Here is a 22601-nt window from a genome sequence, read left to right as displayed (position 1 = left end):
CAAGTAGCCCAGAAACCTCCTACATCCTATCGCCAGGTTTCTCTCAAGCCCACCTTTGTTTCAGGAGCGCTGGGAGCTTTTCCTCTATGCAATCCCCCATCCAGCAAGTGTGTCAAGCAGCCTGAAGTGGTGCCTGGGCCTCCCTCCAAGCGGCTGTTCCCACGAGGACCCTCTCTCCTCACACTTGGTCACCAGCCTCACTGCCACCCCTCCTACGTGCCTGAACACCAGACTTGTAACTGAAGAAACCCTCACCGTCACCACCCTCCTTTCATCTTCCGCCGTTTTCCCGTCATCTCTTTCTTCTTGTCCTCCTTTCTCAACTTCTCCCGTAAGTATTTTCCCCTGAAATCTCTCTCCCTCATCCCGACACCGTGGCTTCTGTCCTCACTGCTGAGGAATGTTAGAATGTTCCTTTTGGAGGGCCCGAGCGTCACACCGCGGCCCAAGGTTTCTCTGCTGACCCCTCTCCCTCTCCACCATTGACGTACTCCTCCCCTTGATTTTCAATTGCTTTTTCCTTCTGCATCCAAAGCACACAAGATGGACACATCTAATCTCTGGTCCTAACTGCTTCTATACCGTAATTGTCCACATGAACATCCTACTCATAGGGGGTATCTACAAACCCACCGAACCAGCAGCTCAGAGTCCCCCCACTGCCTTGCTATAGGTACTCTGTCCCCAGCTTGTCATTAGCACCAACAGGTTTCCAAATGCCTAAAATTCCTTTCATCTTTCCCTTGGTGGCCCTTCCTCCTCCTTATCTCACATTCAATACTTTATGGCACCTAGCAGATTCCTTTCCTGTAAGAGATCTGACTTTGCTGGGTCTTCCTCGTTTTCTCTGCAGATGCCCTTGCTATGCAGGAACTGACCCGGCTCTCCTGGCTGGATTCCTGTCTGCAGCCTCCTGGCCACATTCATCATTAAATCCATCCCTCAGTCACGATCTTTATTCCGTTACCCACTTTCCGGAAATCTACAGCTGCTCTTTACTCTCATCACACTACCAAACTCACCCCCTTTAAGTTAGTATCTGGGACTTAACTTTCTCTTATGTGTACATAGTCACTCCAGCTGGGACACCCAGTGCCACCTGCTCAGTTGATCTGACTCTGCTGGTCATCTGAGGATCAGCCAGGACTGGGTTCAGTGCAAATGCTTATGCTGTGACCTGGTCATCTTGAGCTTTAAGAACGTTCTTCCATTGCTCTGTTTCCAATTAGACCATAAGCTCTTAAAATCTGTAAGTCAGTAAGCAGATCTTTTTCTTCTGTTCTTTTCTTTTTTAAAAACACTGAGATGCCCAGATGGTGCTTTCAATATAGCAAGTACTCAGTTGACCCTACTGATGGGCAATGACTGTTAGCAGCGAGAAGCCAGTTTCTGTAAGGGCTGGGGATAACACACACCCCAAAGTACATCAAGAAAAGGACAGAGGTGACTTCGTCTCTGGAGAGCTTCTGGAGACTGCAATTTTTCAAAATAATTTATTGGTATATGTGAGGAGCACATAGTGTTCTGTTTGGGCCTTCAGTCCTTTTTTTTTTAAAAAAAAAAAAAAGGTCAAGAAGAATACGAGTTAAATCAGAGTTTTAAACAGGGTGGGAATGTCAAGCTGTTCCCACCAGCAATGCGGCGACCCTGAGTTCGGGCTTTCTGAGACTCGAGAAGGGGCTCGGCCAAGGCGTACCCTGTGACAGGGCCTGTCACTATGTCACTCCGATGACACAGAAAATCCAAGGCTCACTGGAGCCATTACAGACCCTCCAGCACTTCTCAAAAGTCAAAGGTCAGGTGGCCAAATGTCAGTTTATGGACTGGCAAACATCATCTTCTTCCTTGAGGTTTTAACTGGACAGATAAGACACTACAGAACGAACTGTCCTGCTGTGTACATTGCTTTCTGGGAGCTGGTAAGGGACTCTTAGAAAGTGCAGCCACTCTTTTAGGATGCCACAGATAGACGTGGTCTTTCATTAAATGGCGCCATCAGATACCTTATTTTTGGTGATAGGACCTACAATCATTGACTGATCCTTTCAATTTCTCCTTAAAGTGCTAAACAAAGACAGGTTAGAAAATGTATTCAACAACTTTGCAATAATGCACAAAAACTAAATTAAAAAAATCTGGATTCCTACTCTAACACAATAGCTTTTCATTTAAAAATTTTATATAGTTGTCATCATAGTCCACGTACAATTTTATAATCTTTTGTCACTTGATAATTTATAATTATTCTTATATACTTTTGGTCTTGATACTTAAAATCCAGAGTCCACCCAACTATTAATATTTCACTTTTTCAAACTATTATTCTTCATTGCTCATTTGCTGACTTTGTTATCTCTAATATTCAATTTTTAGAAACAACAGTCAGATAATATACATATATGCATACAGCTCTTTAAAAATTAATTACTTGTAATTTTAAGGAATGAGGTTGTCAGGTGAAAGGGTATAAAATATTTATAGCTGCTGGTATAACTTGCTAAGCTGACATCTAGTAGAACTGTACAAATATATAGTTTTAAACTCAATTTTATAATTTTTGATCTACCTCTTGTGCTGAGTCACCATTGCAGGATCCTAAAATAGTGACTGCCATTTCAGAAATGGCATTGACTTGTTGGCTTTTATAGTAAGAGAACAACAACAAAGGGTAAGGTCTTTTAAAAAAAGTTGCCATATTCCCTGGAAAAAATTTGTACATTTGTATAATATACAAAACTCATTGGTTAATTTCCTCTACACATTAGAACAATCTGGATTCATACGTAGTAAGTAGTGAACATGTTCTATTTTATTTTGGGTTATCTTTTAGGCAAGAGGGAAGAGAGCATTTATTTACATATGATATACCTCAACTAAACTCAATAATTTGCAACAATAGTCAGATAACCCCACTATTAACCAAATTAATTAACTGATTAATGTTACATGTAGGAAACAGACACGATTTACTTTTTATTTAACTGGGTGACTGATGAGACATGCCTCACATGAAACAGTGATAAATGTGCTTTATCACATTTATTTCTTCTAGATCGACTAGAAGAAACAAATGAAATCAATTCTGTTAGAGTTTAATGCCATTAATTTTGTGATTAAAATTATGAATGTTGTTCAGATTTTCTGGGCTAATGTTAAAATTGCACATTAGATTGGGTATTAGCTGTTCTATTTAATTGAGACAAAATCCAGCTTTGAATCATGGTGGTTAAAAATGGTGAAGTAAAAATGGGCTGATGACTATCTTTTATTCCTCTAAACTATTTACATTGATTGACATTTATCTATATGCATTTCAGATGTCAAGATATTTTGAAAATAATCAAATAACCATGGAAGAATTCAAGTGGCAGGATCAACTTAACCTGTGCCTTCTAATGTGAGGTATAGAATTTTATAGACGGGCCAACTCAACTTTTTTATCAAAAACAAAACCAAGAACATGGCCTTAAAACCCCTTCCTTTGGGTTAATCCCTTTAAACTAACAGCTACTTTAAAAAATGGAGGGTTTATCATTCCGGGTAGGAAGTGACGTTTCTGGAAGAATCTCAGAGCCCTCCTTCCATGTAGGAGGCCACCATTTATCCCTTAGGCCAGTGGGTCATTGTGTACTCAGCCTGCTCTTGAGTCATGTAAAAGGGTGAACCATAAACAGAAGCTGTGATCTCCAACTGGGAGGAGTTAGTGATCTGGCAGAGGAGATAACTATACTCACATCACATAATTAAAAGATATTATGAAGCCCATTTTTGCAGCCACTATAGCAAACAGTACAGAGGTTCCCTAAAAAACTAAAAATAGAGTTATCATATGATCCAACAATCCTACTCCTGGGCATATATCTGGAAAAGATGAAAACTCTGATTCAAAAAGATCCATGCACCCCAGTGTCCACAGCAGCACTATTTACAATAGCCAAGACATGGAAGCAACCTAAATGTCCACTGACAGATGAATGGATAAGATGACGTGGTGTATGTATATACAATGGAATACTACTCAGTCATAAAAAAGAATGAAATAATGCAATTTGTAGCAACATGGATGGACCTAGACATTATCATACTAAGTGAAGTAGGTCAGAGAAAGACATATCATATGACGCAAATGAACTTATTTACAAAACAGAAATAGACTCACCAACATAGAAAACAAACATAGTTACTAAAGAGGAAAGGGAGGGGATAAATTAGAAATTTGGGATTAACAGATACACACCACTATATATAAAACAGATAAACAAGGACCCACTGTAGAGCATAGGGAACTATATTTAATATCTTATAATAAACTAAAATGGGAAAGAATCTGAAAAAGAATATATATACATGTACGTATGTATAACTGAGTCACTTTGCTGTACACCTGAAACATTGTAAATCAACCTTACATCAATAAATTTTTTTTAAAAGCCCATTTTTCTTCTGTAGACTGAAAGATCTTAGAAAGTGTCTTCCTAAATTCAGCTTTTCAAGACTCATTTGTGAACGAGAAGACAAGAATATAAAAAGTTCTCCCCAGATTACCTGTTGAGTATGAGTCCCACACAGATGAAATTTGGCAGATTGGAGGGATGATGTGAAACCACAGAAACGCAATGGGAAATTCCCCGGTCTCACTGCTTTGTTTCATGAGCAACAACACTACCACAGTCACAGAAATACTAGGTGATGAAGTAAAGACTAAAGCCTAGAATAATCAGATAGGTTGTATCTCACAAAAGACATCAATACTGCGAAACTACATCAACTATGATGGTGGGGGGCAGCCTGCAAACATTATAAATGTGTTCGTGTGGATTTTGGAGGAAACAGTTTCCACATAAAGAGCTATTGATGGCGGTCATATGGCAATGAGGTCAGCACAGCAGCCAGGCACCGGTGGACCCAAGGCTGAATTTTAATCTGGGATAATTAAGCTTTATTTACTTCTTGCTCTGCCCATCATTTTCCTCTTTTAATTATGGAGGTTTCAAGACCAAGCAAAACGTGGCACAATTAACAGGTTAAATTTACTTTTCACTAGATCTACCAAACAGTTTGGTTTAAATTACTTTCAAATTGCTTTCAGACATTTGGCAAGTGAGAACTGATACAATAAAAGCGTTTTCAACTCTCATTACTGGTTTGAGGCCGGCCTGACAAGGTTCAGAAGTCGTCTAAGAAGGTGTTCTTCCGTAAGTGGACACCTTTCCCCGCACAACTGGTGGAGGGGTGCAGTCAAAGGGTCCCCCCAAGTCTGCACCCCCATGAAGTCTGGACTCCACGTGGCAAGAGGACAGTATGTGATTACTGATCATGCCCGTGGCTGGCAGCGAAGAAGAGGCTGGGCTTCGCCTCTTGTTCCCGATACTCAACTCAGATTATTTTCAGCCAGGTTTAAATATCTTCTAGTTTTGATTACAAGTATAAAAATAACACTCTTAAAACCCACAATTTGAAACGGTGAACCAAAGGAGTAATTTGTGACAGAAAGAACATTAAGATACTTCTTATAATACTTGAAAACAAAGTGTTACAATTGGAATTCAGTGAAGTGAAACTGGGACATCAAACATAATAGATGATTATAAACGTAAAAGGTAGAATAATTAAAAGAAATGGCAATTATACCAAAGACAGGTTTACAGACAACAACACTGGTTAACTTTGTACTTAGAGACTTACTTGAAAAGAATTGCAGACGTGACATTTTAATATTGTGATTGTTCCCCACCTATCTTTATGCTGGTCTCCATAAACAGTGCTGAATGCAAATCAGAAAATCCAAGCCGATTAAGAACTATTTATGTGATCTGCGTGCCAGAATGGATTGGACTCCCTTACAGCACCTTCAGCTGAGAGTCAAGTTTTAATGACGTGACTTCGAGGCTTTTATTAGAAATGGGCATTACCTAACTCTAGGCATTGAGCGCTGTAGTTCAGATGAGCAACGTAGAGAATTTTAATCATCCCCATTTGTTCACTATTCAAGGACCTCAGAGATAGCGCAGGTTCAGTTCCAGAACACCACAATAAAGTTAATATCGCAATAAAATGAGTCACACGAATTTTCTGGTTTCCCAGTGCATATAAAGTTATTTTTACATTATACTGCGGTCTATCAAGTGTCTAAAAAAAAAGAGTACATAATATAATTAAGAAATACTTTATTGCTGAAAAATGCTAACCATTCTCTGACTGTGCAGGGTTTCCACAAACCTTCAGTTTGTAAAAAATGCAATTTATCTGTGAAGTGCAATAAATCAAGGTATGCTTGTATTTACAATTTTGGTTTAAAATGACACATTTGTGTTTTAACATTATAATATATTCTTCTGGATTTTTATAAAAGTATTTTTATTAATTTCTTACAGTTTATGTCTATGGTTAATTCATTTACTTATTAGCATTTATCTAGTGACTGCAATGTGTGCCAAGTGTTGTTTTAGATCCTAGAGATGATACAGTGAATAGAGTAGACATGCCCCCTGCAAACATCCGTGTCCTCATGGAATTTACATTCTACTTCATACAATACTTGGAATGTTAAGGAATTGATTAGCTACTGACTTAGTGATTTGAAAATGATGTGTTACATTTATTTAAGTTGGCATGAAATTATAAAATATCTTTCATATGAGAGACTAGTCAAGTTTATAAGAATAACTGGGGCAGTGTTGAATATGTCACGTCAACTAACCATTCACTACTGTAAAAAGGTCAGTTCAAGTCCTGACTTCAGAACATAAGGACTTCAAAAAAAAAAATTAAAAGTACTATTTTTATTAATTCTGGGGTTTAATTAAGATCATCATAATTTATTTAATCATTTGTGGGTTGTCCTCTACATAACTATCTCATCTTTAACTCTTCCTATATTTATAAAGAATTTACACTTTTACTATTCTGCTGTGGTATGATTTAATATTTTATAACGTAGTATGCTCCTTGCAAAAAAATAATGCCAGTTGGAACAAAGCCAACAAGGCAAAATTACCACCTGCAACAATTAAGACAAATATTTTAACAGCAATAAATCTGTCTTGAACAGAAAGTCCCAGTGGTCAGAACAGTGCTGATTAGAAAAGCAGTGGTTAGAACATTTTTAATGAAAAAAGGTAGGGGAGAGGATGGCCAGTAAATTATATCAGAGACCTATGGAGTTACCCCACCGGCGCTGGGGCCCGGGAAGAGGTGAAGAGCGGGCGGAAGATGAGCTGAGAACGCGGAGACTGAAAGATGGTCAGCAGGACAGAAACAGAAGGAGCACGTCAGTGGCAGCAGGTGAAGAGAGCAGTGGCAGGCTCCTGACCTTGACAGTGACGCACCACGTTCTCATTCACGTTCCGTCCGTCCTCTCTCTCCCTCATAGGACGAGTCAGGCAGCCACCCGTGCTTCTGAGCACACTGCCAAATCCCCTCTCTCAGGAGCAGCCCCGCATCTCCTCTTCGTGAGATTTAGAGGAGGGAAGGTGAGTGTGGGGAAGTCCCCGGGGACTGAGGTCTGTCTGTCCGCCTGTGTGAGGGCTCCTGGGGCTCCCTGGGGGAGGAGCGAGGCAGGCTGGGCTGGCCCCAGGTATTCACGCTTGAATTCTCTCCAACCGTTTCAAGTGGGTCTTCTCTGCCCTTCCACCTGCAAGGGCGGCAGGGCCCTGAGGAAGTCGGTTCATTTCCAGCACACCGTCCGGCTCAGGGGAAAGCCCATCCATAAAGGGTGTTCTGGAACTTGCTGGCTGTTGGTTGGGCGATCTCAAGTATAAACAGCTCAGAGAAGCGACTATACAAACAGCCGAAAATGGTGATGATGCCGATAACCAAAACTCGTGCGGCACTTCACAGTTTACAAGGGGTCCTCCCTACACCGTCTCGCCTGTCCCTCAGAGCTGTGCCGAAGGCAGCTTCTCAGCTCAGGGAGGAGAGGTTTCACACTACGCAAAGTGAAGGGAGATTTTTGTTTTTAATCTTTCAAGCCTTTTCCATCATCCCACACATAAAGCAAGAAGAAAAATTAAATGAGAAACTGCTTGGTATTGATTAGGTAAAGTGATGACTTTAAAGAAAGGGGAGACCCAGTAAGAGCCAAGACAGCCCAAACCCATCCAGGGGACGAGGTGTGAGCTGAGCCTGAGCAGGTGAGGTTTTTGAGGGAGCGTATTAAGCAGAGGGCCTTCGTCTGTGGATAGAACACACAGAGACGGGAATCGGACTCCAGGCAGAAAGATCTAGTCTAGCCCCAAGTGCCAACCCTGGCCTGGACCAAATACGGGCTCTCTTCCACGAAAGGAAGTAAAATGAACACAGTAATCGTATTAATCAATTAGACTTCTGTTTTCCACGTCAATTCCCAGGGCGAATTAATTACTTCATTAAGTAGGAGATTTTCCCTTGATTGAAGTCATTAATGAATATTACTAAGTAAAACCTGATTTGTAGTTCTAAAACTTTTGATTTTCATACCCTCGATAGGGCTTAGGGTCAAGACGAGAAACAGGAGCTAGACGTGAACTCGGGGCTCCAGCCCCGCGGGCACCTTCCCTGCGTCCATCCTGGCTCTCCTCTGTAAGCGCCATCTAACGGAACTGTCCTTGGAGTCCAGATGCCTTAGCATCTGCCTCTATCAGTCTTAAAACTAACACTGGGATAAAAACTCTCATCTTTTCTGTATTTACACTGTGTCTAATTTTAGTTTTATTGCACCAAAATGACTGACGTGGGTTTAACTGCTTTATCTGATGGATGTTGGTTCATCAGACAGACAGATGCGTGCTCTTACAATTATTAGCCTGATGTATTCTGACTCATTTGTGGAACGAGATAGGGTATGTTTTCTCCAACAACACATCCTGCTCAGTGACTGCACCACTACCAAACATATAGAAATGACTCGTGATGTTAAAAATATTAGCTAACCACTGAGAGAGGTGTGGCCGGCTAAGTCCCTGGCCTCAGGGTATGGACAGGCTGTGGAGAGGACACACGTATACCTACAGACAACCCTGGAAGTCAGGGCACGGCCAGTGAGGGGGCTGGCATGCGGTTTGGGAAGGAGCTTTGAGGTGGACCCCGCACCAGTGATGAGAACTGGGAGAAGGGCCAGGGTGTCTTGTCTGCGGACAAAGCGTGCCAAGCCAGCTCTCAGATGAGACTCAAAATGATGTGCTTCCCTCGAGGACGCCTCCACAGGTGGCTCTGCTGTGCTCCCCATGCCTTCGCCACACCCGGCTCCTTCCCCGGACGAGTCATTCCACTCCTAATGTTCCTAAACCACGCCTCCCGCCACACCAGTCCCTTGCTCAGGAGCACCAAGTACAGACTGTCACCATACAAAACGGCCTTAAAATAACTGACCTCAGTCTTGTTCATCCTTGTGAGTAGGGGTCAGCAACCCCCTTCTGTAAAGGGACAGATAATAAATACTTTTTTCGGCTTTTGGGCCACTCAGTGCAACAACTCACCTCGGCGGACACGGCACAAAAGGAGACACAGACACCTGGCAGTGAGTGGGCGTGGATGCCCACGGGCCACGGTTTGCTGACCCTTCTGCAGACATCGCAAGGCTGAGTCTGACCGTGCCGAGCCCTTGGCTGGCCCCCTCCAGGCCTTCCAGCGGGGAGACTGGCCTCCCTCCCCGGAGTACCTTCACACTCACTGCCAGTGCCCTGCACTTCCCTCTGCTCACCCCACAGGCCCCTCCACCATCACACCTTCCTGCCCTCCCAACCAGCCCCTTCAGCAGATGCCTGGCGGCCGTCCACCATGTGCCAAGCACTTGCTAAGAGCTGGGTCTACAAAGCGAAAGGCTGGTCCTGTGTGTGAGCGTCTAGTAGGGTGACAGACAGGTGAAGATAATTTCAACAGAGGGAAGGAGCGGATGAAGTGCCCCTGCCTCTGACCTGCCACAGCACCTGCTCTCTACAACGAAACACCTCATGCTTCTGCACCTACACCCTGGAGCAAAGGCCTCTCCTGAGAAGACACGCCACACAGTTCCTTGCACACAGTGGGTACTCAGAAAACAGTTACTAAAGTGAATTAAAGGAAATTTAAATTAAGAGAAGACAGACTTCTAAAGTACATGACCATATGATAAACAAGTCCTACTGTACAGCACAGGGAACTATATTCAATACTTTGTAATAGCCTGTAATGACAAAGAATATGGAAAGGAATATACACACATACAACTGAATCACTATGCTGTAGATCAGATATTAACACAACATTGTAAATCGACCATACTTCAATTAAAAAAATACATAATATCAAAAAAAAAGAGAACATGACCATAAAAGAAATTGGAAATAAGTAGGAGCTGGAGGCTGACATATGTGATTTTTTACATACATACATACATACATATATATGTATATACACACACACATCAAACAACAACAACGAAACAGCAGCTTGGCGACGAGCCTTCGAGCTGGGTGAAGTGGCTCTTACTCAGGGGACTGGCAGCTGTGAAGATTACACTAAGGGGATGCAGCCACTTTGAGTAGATCAGAGACGTGTAAATGGGGCTACGGAATCGTATTAGGAATGCCACGTGCTTGGAGGCCCATCTTTAAATTAAACCTCCTACCAAAACACCTTCACGGGGCGCTGCCGGTTATTGACGCGCTATCCTCGACGGGGAGAAAGTTCCATGAGAGCCCACAAAACCTTGCTAGAAGCATTAAAAATTCCTGGCCGTTTCATTATTTGTCATTCAGCGAATGTTAATGTTTCTTTTTGTATTCCTACTGAAGCTTGAAATTAACATGGCTTTTTGTTTATTTCTTCATTTCTGCACCCTTGTCAGCTCATCTCGGGAACGCACTTTGTTCGTTGGCTGCTGCAGAGCTGAATTAAAAAAAGCCTGAAAGACACTCATACCCGGACTGGTAAAAGGCTCTGCATGAAATTACATTTGTTCTTTAACCTCTGAGAAGTAGAACATTCCGCCTAAAATAAATATTTAACACCCAGGATGCCTTTATCAAGAATTATTTTGACATGGACGTTAGTCTCCCTCGGTCCCCAAAGCCAGGACCCTGGGGGCTCAAAGCTTTCTGCAGATGATGTGGAGGGAGAGTATGGATGGGGGACGAAGGCTGGAAAGCAGGGGGGAACACGGAATTTTCTAGGTTAATGGATTTCTGAAAAAATGCAACCCCCTCCCCCCGCAAGACTCTAAGCAGAATTGAGCCTGAGGTTAGCATTTTCAAACCTCTCTGGGACATAGGTCCCAGGGAAGGTCCTCTCTGCCCCAGGTATTATTCGGTCCAGCCTGCTTCCCCAGGATCCGCCTCCACAAGACCTCCCCACCGGAAGCCTGACTTGCACCCCTCTTAGCTGGTGCCCTGACAGCTCCCACGGGGGTGGGGCCCTCGTTAGGAAAGCTCTGCCTTGGGCAGGAGCACTTGTAGGGAGAAGTCTATGGCTTAGGTACCTAATATTAAGCTCACGTTGCCGACTTAAAATCCTGCCCCACAGGGTGCCTTGGGTGTTGGTAGGGCACTGCTTTAGGAGGGCTTTTGTGGGGGCAGGGATGTTTGGAAAAGTATAGACCGTGACAGACATGGGCATTGAAAGTCCAGGGACTGTATCCCAAACTGGCTGGAAGAATGCCTCGAATGTGGCAAATCATTTTTAACTTCATGGTAAGAGCGGCCAAGAGTCTTCAGCAGATTGAACCTTTTCCACGTTTGTGGGCATGTGTGTGTTTAAATATGCACTCTGAGCGTCCCAGCCGGGGCGGAAGGGCATAGCCCTCCCGATTCAGAAAACGGCACCTGATAAAGCTCAGAGGACAGCCCGATGGTGGCTCTGCATATCCTTTTAAGGCTGCTTCCACAGGCTGTGCACCCGGTCTGTCACAAGGACCACAAGGACCCTGGTTAGATCACAGGGCCACAGCACCCCCCGCCCGTGTGCCTGCCTGTGAATTTCCTGTGGAGAACGTCGTGATGCTATATTCATCCTTCCTCTTGGCTGATGTTGACTCACTATATGATAAAACCACTCTTCAATCTCTATTTTGGGCAGACTTTGCACTTCGGGGGAGCTGGTAACACACCTTTCCTAATATAAACGAACAGGAGAGGCCATTAAACGCAGCTCTCTGAAATTTTAATTGGGTCAGTGTCTTCACTGACACATCACATAACCAATTTGAAAACATAACCAACTTGCAAAGTTTCCTCTCGCTTTGGCTTTCAATCCTCTTCCTTGCCTTGCTTTGATAATGGAAGCCCTCTGTCCTACCACATGAGGACTGGGGACAGGGTGGGGGTGAATGGGGGGGAAGAGGGAAGAAATCCTGCTTCTCAGGTCCTTCTGAGTTGTCCTCATTAAAAGGTGGTTTCGAAATTGTGTGAATTTTCAGAATACCAGGCACCTCTACATACAAACAGAAGCACCAATCCACGTCCACCAATCCACGTCCACTGCCTGAAGACTTGCGAATTACCTGCCATTTTACAAACTGAGCCCCAGTGCTCCACCCATCCTCCCAGCTCCTCCACGCGGTCAGCGTGGACAATCAAGAGGTGACCAGGAAAAATGATCTCCAATGGTTACTAAACGCCATGTAAGAAAAAAGTCTCATTTTCTGTGAATCCAAGTTAAGCTTCGTTTGCTCTACATGAAATTTAGGGGTGCTACATTAGGAAGCACACTTAAAGATCCTCGCATGGCAAGTCCTGGTACTCCAGCGAGAGACAAAAGGTTCTCTTTAAGGAACGTCTCAGAACACAGCCTAGATGCCCCATGAGTCCACTGCAGCACACACTGCTCCTGGGAGCTCAAGGCCTCAAGTTCTCTGACCTGGAATCTTCCCATATTTCTTGGTCCAGTCACCCAGGGCTTTGCCCGCAGGACAGCCTCTCCCTGGACTTGAAGTTGCCCCAGACCACAAGGGCTTGGCCTGAGCAAGTCCAGCTCTTTCTACTCCAGGAATCACAACTGCAACCTTCAGGTCTGGTTCCTTCCCTCAATTTGCCACCTCTGTTACTGGCACACAGCTTGTGCCACCTTGGGTACAGACACTGGGTGATGCGGAGGCTCACGTGAACACACCGACGTGGCCACTGCACCAGCTTCCGCCTCTCCCTGGTGCAGACTGCAGGCCACGCTGCTCCCCCCAGAAGGAGAACACCCTTTACTGATGATTATTAGCTCAGTAGTCACGGCACCCCAGGCCCTTATAATTCAGTCCGAGTTCATCTCTCTAGTCTCATCAGTCACCACCGTGTACATTGATTCATTCGTAGAGCATCCGCTGCAGCCTACAGTGAGTTAAGCACTGTGCTTGGCGCCAGAGACACCAAGTGACACCCATCTCTAGATGAGTTTCCTCAAGAAACTCATACTTAAGTAGCAGTAGCCAGACTATAAGCATGTATGTGCATAAAGGGTCAGAATGAAGGGTTCTATCGGGGCGCCAAGGCGGGTGACGGCGCTTCTCTGTTCCTCAAGGCCCAGCTGGGAAGCTTCCTCTGATGGGAAGCTTTCCCTCAAAACCCACCCTCCTCTGGGTCCTTCCAGTGGGCAGGGCAGTAATGATGTGCTCAACCGCAGCCCCCAGAGGAACAAGAGCAGGAACAAGGCGCCGCTCCTCTCCGCCGCACCTGGCATCCTGGCACTTAAGATGCTCTGTGCGTGTCCATCGCTGACTCGACTGTACCTAATGGTAAATCTGAGGATCAGGGTCAACAGCAGCCTTCCCTAAGAACCGACGTTCCTCCTTCTCCCGATGGAGTGGGCAGACGTGGGCTGGACAGCTCCAGGCAGGAGTCTGACTGCTGCCCCAGCCCTCCACTCCGAGCTTTCCGAAGACTCTCCCCATCCCTCCAGCCCTTGTCCCCCCTCTGTGTCTGCTGGGCAGGAGAGGCCCCTGTCCGGGGCTGCTAGGGTGCTGGAGGGCCTCAGATGGGGAGGTGATGGGAGGAGAGGTCCCGTCCTCAGAGGAGTGACACAGGAGCAGCACGAGACTGCCTGGTGGTGGACAAAGGAGAACCTGTCTCCCCCTTAGACACGAGGCATGGTCACCACTCACACACCATCCCTTCAATAAGGACACCTGCTATTTAATGAACAAAACCCTGCTGTTTGTGCAACGTTGAGCTTTATAGGGGGCGGGGGGCTGCCTTTCAAACTCAGAGACTGGACTAAGACCACATCACGCTCATGTGTTTCACACACACACATATGCTACACATATCAAGATAAAAATACTGTAAGACGTTGCATGAGTGATCTGTCGCAGGGTGACAAATCACCAGAGAACTCAGTGGCTTAAAGTAACAGTCATTATCTCACAGTTTCTGTAGGTCAGGGATACAGCAGCAGCTTAGCTGTGTGGTCTGGTTCAGGGTCTCTCATGAGGCAGTTGATCTGCTCCTAAGCTCACCTACATGGATGGCTATCGGCACGAAGCCTCAGTTCCTCTCTGGCTGTTGGCTGGAGGCCTCAGTTCCTTTCCACGTAGGCCTTGACTGGGCTGCTCCCAAGCATGGCAGCCAGAGCACATGACCCAAGAAAGAGAGAAAGACAGAGACAGACATAGACAGACAAACAGACATCGAGACAGAAGTTACAACATGTTTTATAATCCTATCTTGACAGATAAGCTTTTTTTCCCTCCTGTGGTTTTAAAGGCTGTAGATGCTTTAGAGATGGTTGTGAACCATAAAATAGGCTCAGAATTTGAGAAGGGATACACACACACACACACACACACACACACATACACATTTTAGTAAGTGACACTAAGTACATTCACATTGTTGTGCAATCACCACCACCATCCATTTCCAGAACTCTTTTTGGATCTCTGTACCTATTTTAGAGACTAACATCCCGTTCTCCCCTCTTCCCTGTCCCTGGCAACCATCATTCTTTCTGTCTCTATGAATCTGATGATTCTAGATACCCCATAAAAGAGGAATCATATAATATCTGTCCTTTTGTTAGTGGCTTATTACACTTAGTGTAATGTCCTCAAAATTCATCCATGTTGTAGCATGTGTCAAAATTTCTTGTCTTTTTAAGGCTGAATAATATTCCATTGTATGCAAATATCAAATTTTGTTTCTCTACTCATCCGTTGATGGACACTTGGGTTACTTCTGTCTTTTGGCTATTGTGAATCATGCTGCTACGAATGTGGGTGTACAGAATTATTTTTAGTCACACAGTAAACATTTTGAACATGTTTCAAACGTTTAAAATAATTCATGTCACTGATATAGTATCATTTCAAGATCTTAGTAGGCAATATTCTTGCTTTTGAATTAATGCCAAGGTTGGAAGGTGGGAAATTTTAAGGAATGAAGGTAAATGTTCTCTGGACCTCCCTGGACTGGGCTATTCTCCACCTGGTTCAGGTTGGGGTGTGGCAACCTGGTGAGCGTCAATAATGACTATAAAGAAACTCAGGGTTAACTCTACTAAAAATGTGACATTTTGGTTAAAACTTTAAAAGATAACGTTCTATAGTAAAATATATGTGTTCTTCCAAAACCCAAACAAACAGCTCTACTGAGACAAGTTTACAGCAGATCCTGAGTTAGAGCTTCTGTAGGAAATAATTATAACCAAACTTTGGCTCTTATAAAACTCAGGTTATAATTCTGAACAGTTGGGGTGGGAAGTTTAAAATAAAAATTTCAAAAAATATATGAAGAAACAAGTTCTTCACTTCTCTCCAGTAGGAGGGCAAACCGCAGCCATCTGGCCTATGAAGTGACTTCTTTAGTAAGAGGCTACCGCGGGTGCCCATCACCAGCTGAAACAGGGCCACATGCAAATGATGAGGGAAGAGACGCTGCCTGAGAGAGCTTCCAAAGCCAGACCATCCAAAGCGCTGGGGCCAGTCCACGGAAGATGGAGCTGGTCTATAAAGAGGTATCCTCTCTTCTAGTCTCTCAGGCTCCAGGGGCTCCCACTCCTTGCTCTGCAGGCTCCCAGAGTTTCGCCACACTCTTCCTTTCCAGCTCCTCTCCTGCGGCTCCCGCTCGCTGGTGACTGTCAGGTAAATGATAACCTGACCCCTGAATGTCAGAATCAGCTGAGGGCAGCCAGTGACTGGAAGACACAGGAAGGTCTGGAAGAGCTGGCTTCTGACTCTCCCACCTGAGTCCATCCAGGCCACAATTCCAGGGCCAGAAGATGGGAGCTGATGGCTGCTGTCTGATCCTCTTCCAAGGGCTGTGCTGGAGGGTCTGATCCGGATACAGGTGTAGATTTCCGAGGGCTGGTGTCCTTATTTTCAACTACAGCCTACAATTTTAGCATCAAATGTTCCCTGAATAACATGGTATGAGAGATTTGTTTATCAATTGTGAATCTCCGTTGACTATTTTTAACATCAGAGATGAAATCCCACATAAAATCACTTTCCCTCTTCCTATCTCTCACCCAACCAACATCCAGACAGCAAACTTAAAAATACCAATGTTCATACAAGGGGAATTCTGCCTATGTGCATCTTTAATGTTATCAGTATAGAGCCAGAAAAAAAGGTTGGTGAAAAGCACCATTAACTCACAAGACTTTGGGGTACTTTCAGGAGCTTTTGTGTATTAAAATAGACAATTTTATTTCCCATTTTATTAAGAGTTCATGTCTGCAAGTATCACTGCAAGTCAGACCCCAGTATTCACAAGGCATGTGAAGAGAAAGTCTCAAATTGAAACCATAATTGCCAGTCAGCAACCCAGCGCAATAGCTAAAGATTAATCTTGTTACAGCCTGCAGGTGCCTGTTGCGTGCCAGATTTGCCTGGGGTGTAAATGCAGCCATGCACCCTGTGGTCTCCTCCCCCAAAGCTGGGGAAATAATGGACATCTGACAGGGAGGCCTGCTCTGCTACAGGGGGAAAAGCTTACCCAGTTGGGCACGTGCAATCAGGGAGAAGTGGTCACGTTTTGCTGGTGTTAATGGGGCTGCCTAATTCAATCATCATAACGAAGTCCATGCACAAAATGGAACCCTGAAGTTCCCGTGGCTAAGGTTTAGCCGGTACAAATGCATCACCCTGAAGTTATTTATTATGTATTCTCTAATGAGAAAGAATCAAGTTGCTACCCAATTTGGAATGAAAATCCATATTTCCTATAAAATAGCCCCAAATTATTTTCATACAAGGTCATTTATACATACTAGCTGAATTGTTGCAGGTGCCCAGTACTCCGCCTGCTACTGGGGAGCTGTTCAGAAATGTCTCCCACCTAATGGCCCCAGACCGAATTCTCCCCACACAAACCTGCCTGTCACCATCTTCCTGCTGGTCCAAGGGCGATGCCTGGCCTCACATTTAGTCATCTGGCTCAGGACTCCACAGTTATGACTGAAACGTCGCTAGAGACCAACTGGGGTCTAGAGATCCCTAACTCGAAATCAGAAAAGGAGGAGGAGGAGGTAAGAGTCAGGAGAAATGAGTCAGTAACCCCGAGAGACATACAGCTTCCCTGATGAGGACAGAGACAGAGGCGGCACGGGGCACAGGAGCACATGGGGAACCAATAACAGGGACCCAAGGACAAGCAGCAGCAGAGACAACAGATTTTAAAGGGGCAGCAGGGCCAGGGCTTGGGAAGGAGCCTCCGAGCATCACAGAACACCTGCTAGCCAGTTAAAGGAACAGGGGTCACATCAACACAAGAACGTCTGCCTGTGTTTGGTGTCTTATCACTGCAGGTGGAGTCTGGGAGCCGGGCCTCAGTCCTCCATCTGGTCCCGCACACACACGGCAGCCCCTCGATGGATGCTGGATCCCCTCCCAACCAGGTGTCTGAACCCGCCAATCTCGGCCACGCAGGCCTTCGAGCCCCTCCTCTCCAGCCCCTGGCCGAGGGCCCCAACCCTAAACCTAGTGTGTGTTCGACATAAATGTACTGAGTGGGACCTGCACCGGAGGAGGCGGGATTAGGTAACTGTCAAGGTGGCTTTGGGTGCCACAGTGCTGGGAATTCATCGGAGAGGTTCTCGTTAGACAAAAGGAAAACTGCCCCCTTGTTATCACTGTCCAGTACTGGCTGCACACGGGGCTGGCCGCAGAGTCTGGTTCACACGTCCGCAGAGTTCTGTGGTTTCTGTTCTGCCCGCTGCTGATGAACTGAGCCTCCAACAACACGGCAGCTGCTGGTAATTCAGCACTCGTATCAGCTCCTTCCTGCCGTCACTGACCAACACCAGCGGTCGGGTCTGCCGAGGGAGTGCCGGCGGACCTCACGTTCTCTTTCCATACAGGAAGACCATGTAGATACCCAGCTTAAGGGAGCCTTGCTCTTTTGAGCTTTTGAGTTTGGTTTTTTTTTTTTTGTTTTTTTTTTGCCTTCGGTAGTAATATGTTGCTTGGAATCATTAAGACTCTGACCTGGCACCACTGTATGGAATGCAATTAATGCAAGAGAAACTGGACTGAAATGAAAGTCCAGGTGTTGGGGAGCTGGCTGGGGCTGGGGACTGGCTGGCTCACCTCCTTCCTGGCTCTGTGTCCTGGGGCAAGAAGGCTGGCTCTCAGCTTCCACATGTGTGGGTGGGGACGAAATGGAGCTGTTCTGATGATTAAATGAAACCGTATACAGGATCGTGCTCTGCAGAGTGTAAAATTATATTTACATATTAAAAACCAACAATAAATGAAGAACTGTGCCCTATGAAACAAATCCAGGCAGTCTCTGGAACAGAAACACACTTAAGTGTTCCGCTTGTCTCTCCTTTCAGGGAAGGTACTGAGTCTATCACAACCAGGTTGTATGAAGAAAAGAAGTTTTAAGAAAATTCTTTATTCAAAAATCAGAGTTAAGAAAGGTGAAAAGTATTTAATGTAGCAACATGCATGTCTACATGTTTTGCTTGTTTTTTTAAATAAACCAGTGTTCAGAAAAATACCAGTCAGGCGCAATTTCTAATTATAAAGTATCTGAAACAGTATTTTCTTTTTGGCAGAGATTTATAAATTTAGGAACATTTGGAGCTCATTTATTTGACATCAACAACAACCTAGAGCATAATCCATCACCTGCAAGTAAACTCCAAAAGGCCTTTGAGCACCACCACCACAGACAGACAGACAGATGTCCCAGGTTTGACGCACAAGGCTCGTGCATGCTGCCACAGAGGGGGTGTCAGGCCCTCCCCAACAGCCTGCTTCACGAGACCCCACTGAGCAAGGACCGAGCCTGCACACTGGCTCGGTACCCGCCGCAGAGCGTTCCCACACCTGGACACGCACAGCAATCCTCTTAAGGTGAGCAGGGCGGGCGTTCTCCCTGGACATTAAAAGGAATTCTGTCCTGTTCTGTAAAGCAGGGGGAGCAGCAAGAGCCATATGATAGTAACTGTACTTTTATTACTATCTTCCAACAGAGAAAATACAAAATGCTAAAAAGCTATGGCAGCCCAGTAATGTCTTTCAATATATTAATCACAAAAACATCTCTATGCATCAGAAAAAGTAAAAGTTGCATGCATCTGTACCAAATACAATTTAGCCTACCCACACTACGCCAGGGGAGCATAGAGGGTTCTCCTACATTTGTGACCAAGGCCCAGGCCTCTGGTTCTCAAATTCCAGGAGTTAATGACTTGCTCAAGGTCACATGTGCAGCCTTGAGGCCAGAATCCAGGTCCCTTGGCTCCTGTGCCAATATTTTTTCATTACATTTAACAAGTTTGGTTACTTGACTCCGCAGCCATGAAGGGATTAGAACAGCATTGCTCTGACAGCAATGAGAGGAGATGGCCGAACCCTGGGAGGACCCGGGGACAACCCTGGGGTGAAACGTGAACACTCTGGAGGCAGAAGGACCAGGCTCTGCCGCTTAGCGGTTGGTTCTCTGATCTCAGGTAGTTTTCCTAACCTCTCTGAGCCTGCTCCTCGTCTACAAAACAGGGCTGATACCTAGCTGTAAGAGTTGTGCAGAAAAGAGAGAAAATACACAATAGGCACTTAATAAATGGCAACTCTAGTATTTATTTTTAGAATTCAATGAATATAGATAATAGAAGCCTTTTCACTTTAGAACAAAGAGAATGAAAGGTCTACATAGAATACACGAGTGCCTCCCTGTAGTTGGACACATTTCATCACATCCTAGTGATAACCATGAGGGATTCAGAAAAGGCTCAGCTGGGGGAGAGCACCCTTTGGTGGAAGGAACATGCATCTGGGAGTCCGATGCCTCTGGTTCCAATCCCCGCAGCACTACTTACTAACCTTATGAAAGTAGCAACTGGTTTCCTGAGACTGAGTTCTCATCTACTAAGTGGGGACAGTAACAGTAACAGTCATCACAAAGATTAAATATAGGCCCTTTGGCCTTTAAATGTCAGAGCCAATCCCCCTCTGTCCTTAACTCCGTATTGGAAGGCAGTGGGTGTCTGGTGTCTTCTTGTTAGATTTCTGTCCAGAAAAATGAAAACATTTTTAAGTATGGTGTTGAAATGGGTAAGTCTCAGTCACCTGGAAAATTTATACACATAGGAGATATTCTTTAGTCTCCAGCATCGTGTGACCCATGGAAGTATTTCTAAAAAACCTGCATTCATCAGAGTACTAAAATACGGTACACAGCATGCAGTAGGCACTCAATGAATACAGGCCGCAAACTGAATACATGCAAGGAGTGATAATCCAACCTGAAAACAAGCAACTTCTATGTGCATAAAGAGTGCAGTCTTCCCTTGAAGCCATGAATTCTAAACTGAGAAAACAAATCTGGAATTGAAAAAGGAGACACGTACTTTTTTCCCCTATTCAATAAATAATCAAGAATGGCTAAGTAAGGGTTCTGCATCGCTCAGGACTCTGGGTTTCTCGGGTTTCTCTTTTGACTTGGGTGAAATAGACTACTTAATTTTGAGTGAGCAGACATTCACTTGATCTTCCTGACTCATGAAACAGATATAATTCAGTAAAATCCGCCTCCTTCCACCAACCTTCACACAATCATGCCCCTCTCCCAGACACACGTGCACTCACGGTGCCAGCAGACACCGGACCTGGGGCAAGAGTGAGGTTCTGTCACCCAGCCTAGTGGGGAACACCCCCGCTCCAGCACAAAGATAATGTGGACTGACAGTGACATCCCAGCCTGAGTGACTCAGCTCAGAGCTCCATGGGGTGTCCTCCCCCAGGGCATTCCTGCCCCAGCACGGGACCACCTCCTGTCTCTGGAGACACGTGGGAACTCCGCTGTGGTCTGCCAGGGTCTCAAAGGGCCACATGCCCAGGTTCTGTGGTCTGGATGAGTCTCTATTACCTGCTGGCCCAGTCACTCTTGTACATCCCGGTGCTGTCCACGGCCACACAAGAACAGAGATAGAGTGTTAAATGTGGGGGATGGGGGAGGCAGTGTCTATGCTGGGTTGATGGAAGGATGCTGATGAGCAGAGGAAGATGGGGGAGGGGGGCTGGGAGGTGCGGTGAACGGGGTGGAGAACGATGCTCCCATGCCAACCCGAGGGAAGGGACTGGGAGTCACTTATGGGACGAGATGCTGCCGCAGACACATTAGAAATCCCCTGCAACACTGCTGAATGACGGTACTTATCGGCCTCAGATGACAGTTACCATATAAAAATTCACAGTTTACCCCATCTTACATGGCCCACCACACTGGCCGGCGCCTCTCCCAGCTGGCTGCTGCTCTGGCTGCGACTTCACCATTTTGTCAAGAAAACAAAACGCCTGCCTACAGCTCAGTGCATGGGCTTCACTCACTAACACCATCTCCATGAAAACCTAATGAAAAAGTAATAAAAGTGAAATACAGTTTATTAATATTCACACTTCCTCCCACTGCCTGCAGCCACGTGCTCTAGCACTAGAGGAGGGGAAGGGGGCCCGGGGCTCAGGGAGCAGCGGTCCTTGTCATCAAAGTGACCATCACGGCGGGTGGCTTCGGAGCAGAAGGTGAGGCCTAAATATAACTGCCCGGCCGTCGGGAGGTCAGAGCCACCTCTTGTCACCAGCCAGCTGGGAGGCCAGAGGAAAGTGAAGGACCAGAACAAATCAGAGCTGTTCTACTGAGCCATTTACAGGATGAACCGTCTGTTACAACCGATACAGACTTTCAGGAGGAGAAAGAACATGCACTCAAGAGAAAACTGTACCAAAGGGAGGTTTACAAACAGTCACTGAACATACCCCACAAAAGGTGGTTTGGACAAATTACCCCAAATCCTGGGCAAGCATGCATGGGGAGTAAGGTAGCTATAAAGACAGAGTTTAATGAAATCCCACTTCAGACAGCTTAACTCCGATCGTGGTGATTTCTGGTTTTCCTTACTGCCTTCTCCTTGAGGGAGGGGTCTGCTTCCGATTCGTCATGACGCACTGCCTGGTGTGTAACAGGTATCCAATAAACATTTCCCGAATGCAGGGGGAAAGAAAAGCTGTAAGTAAAGATTTGGAGGAGAGCAGACGTATTATCAATGGTTATGACATGGGAGAAGTGTCCAGAAGGGGAAACTAGCAGACACCAAGGCCAAGAGCAGGGACCTGGAAAGCCATTGATAATGTAATGTTTGTCATGTAATGTAATATAATTTTGGTGGAACTTTGTGGATGGGGGCAGCAAATATGTAAATATACATGTGGTAATATG

At 45.3% G+C, this 22601-nt stretch overlaps 1 protein-coding gene and 1 long non-coding RNA gene across 8 annotated transcripts in view; one reads left to right on the top strand and one right to left on the bottom strand.

Annotated features, from left to right (window-relative positions):
- Nucleotides 1-22601, bottom strand: part of HIPK2 (homeodomain interacting protein kinase 2) — a 252551-nt gene that overhangs the window by 88185 nt on the left and 141765 nt on the right. The window lies entirely within an intron of this gene.
- Nucleotides 26-10956, top strand: LOC140697530 (uncharacterized). Its single transcript, XR_012074665.1, has 3 exons — nucleotides 26-331; nucleotides 3318-3402; nucleotides 10805-10956. It is a non-coding gene; the product is annotated as an uncharacterized lncRNA (long non-coding RNA).

This window comes from Vicugna pacos, chromosome 7, assembly GCF_048564905.1.
Source record: "Vicugna pacos chromosome 7, VicPac4, whole genome shotgun sequence".
In the NCBI taxonomy this organism is placed as follows: domain Eukaryota; kingdom Metazoa; phylum Chordata; class Mammalia; order Artiodactyla; family Camelidae; genus Vicugna; species Vicugna pacos.
Note: the sequence above shows the minus strand (reverse complement) of the source record. Positions and strands in the feature narration are given on the sequence as shown.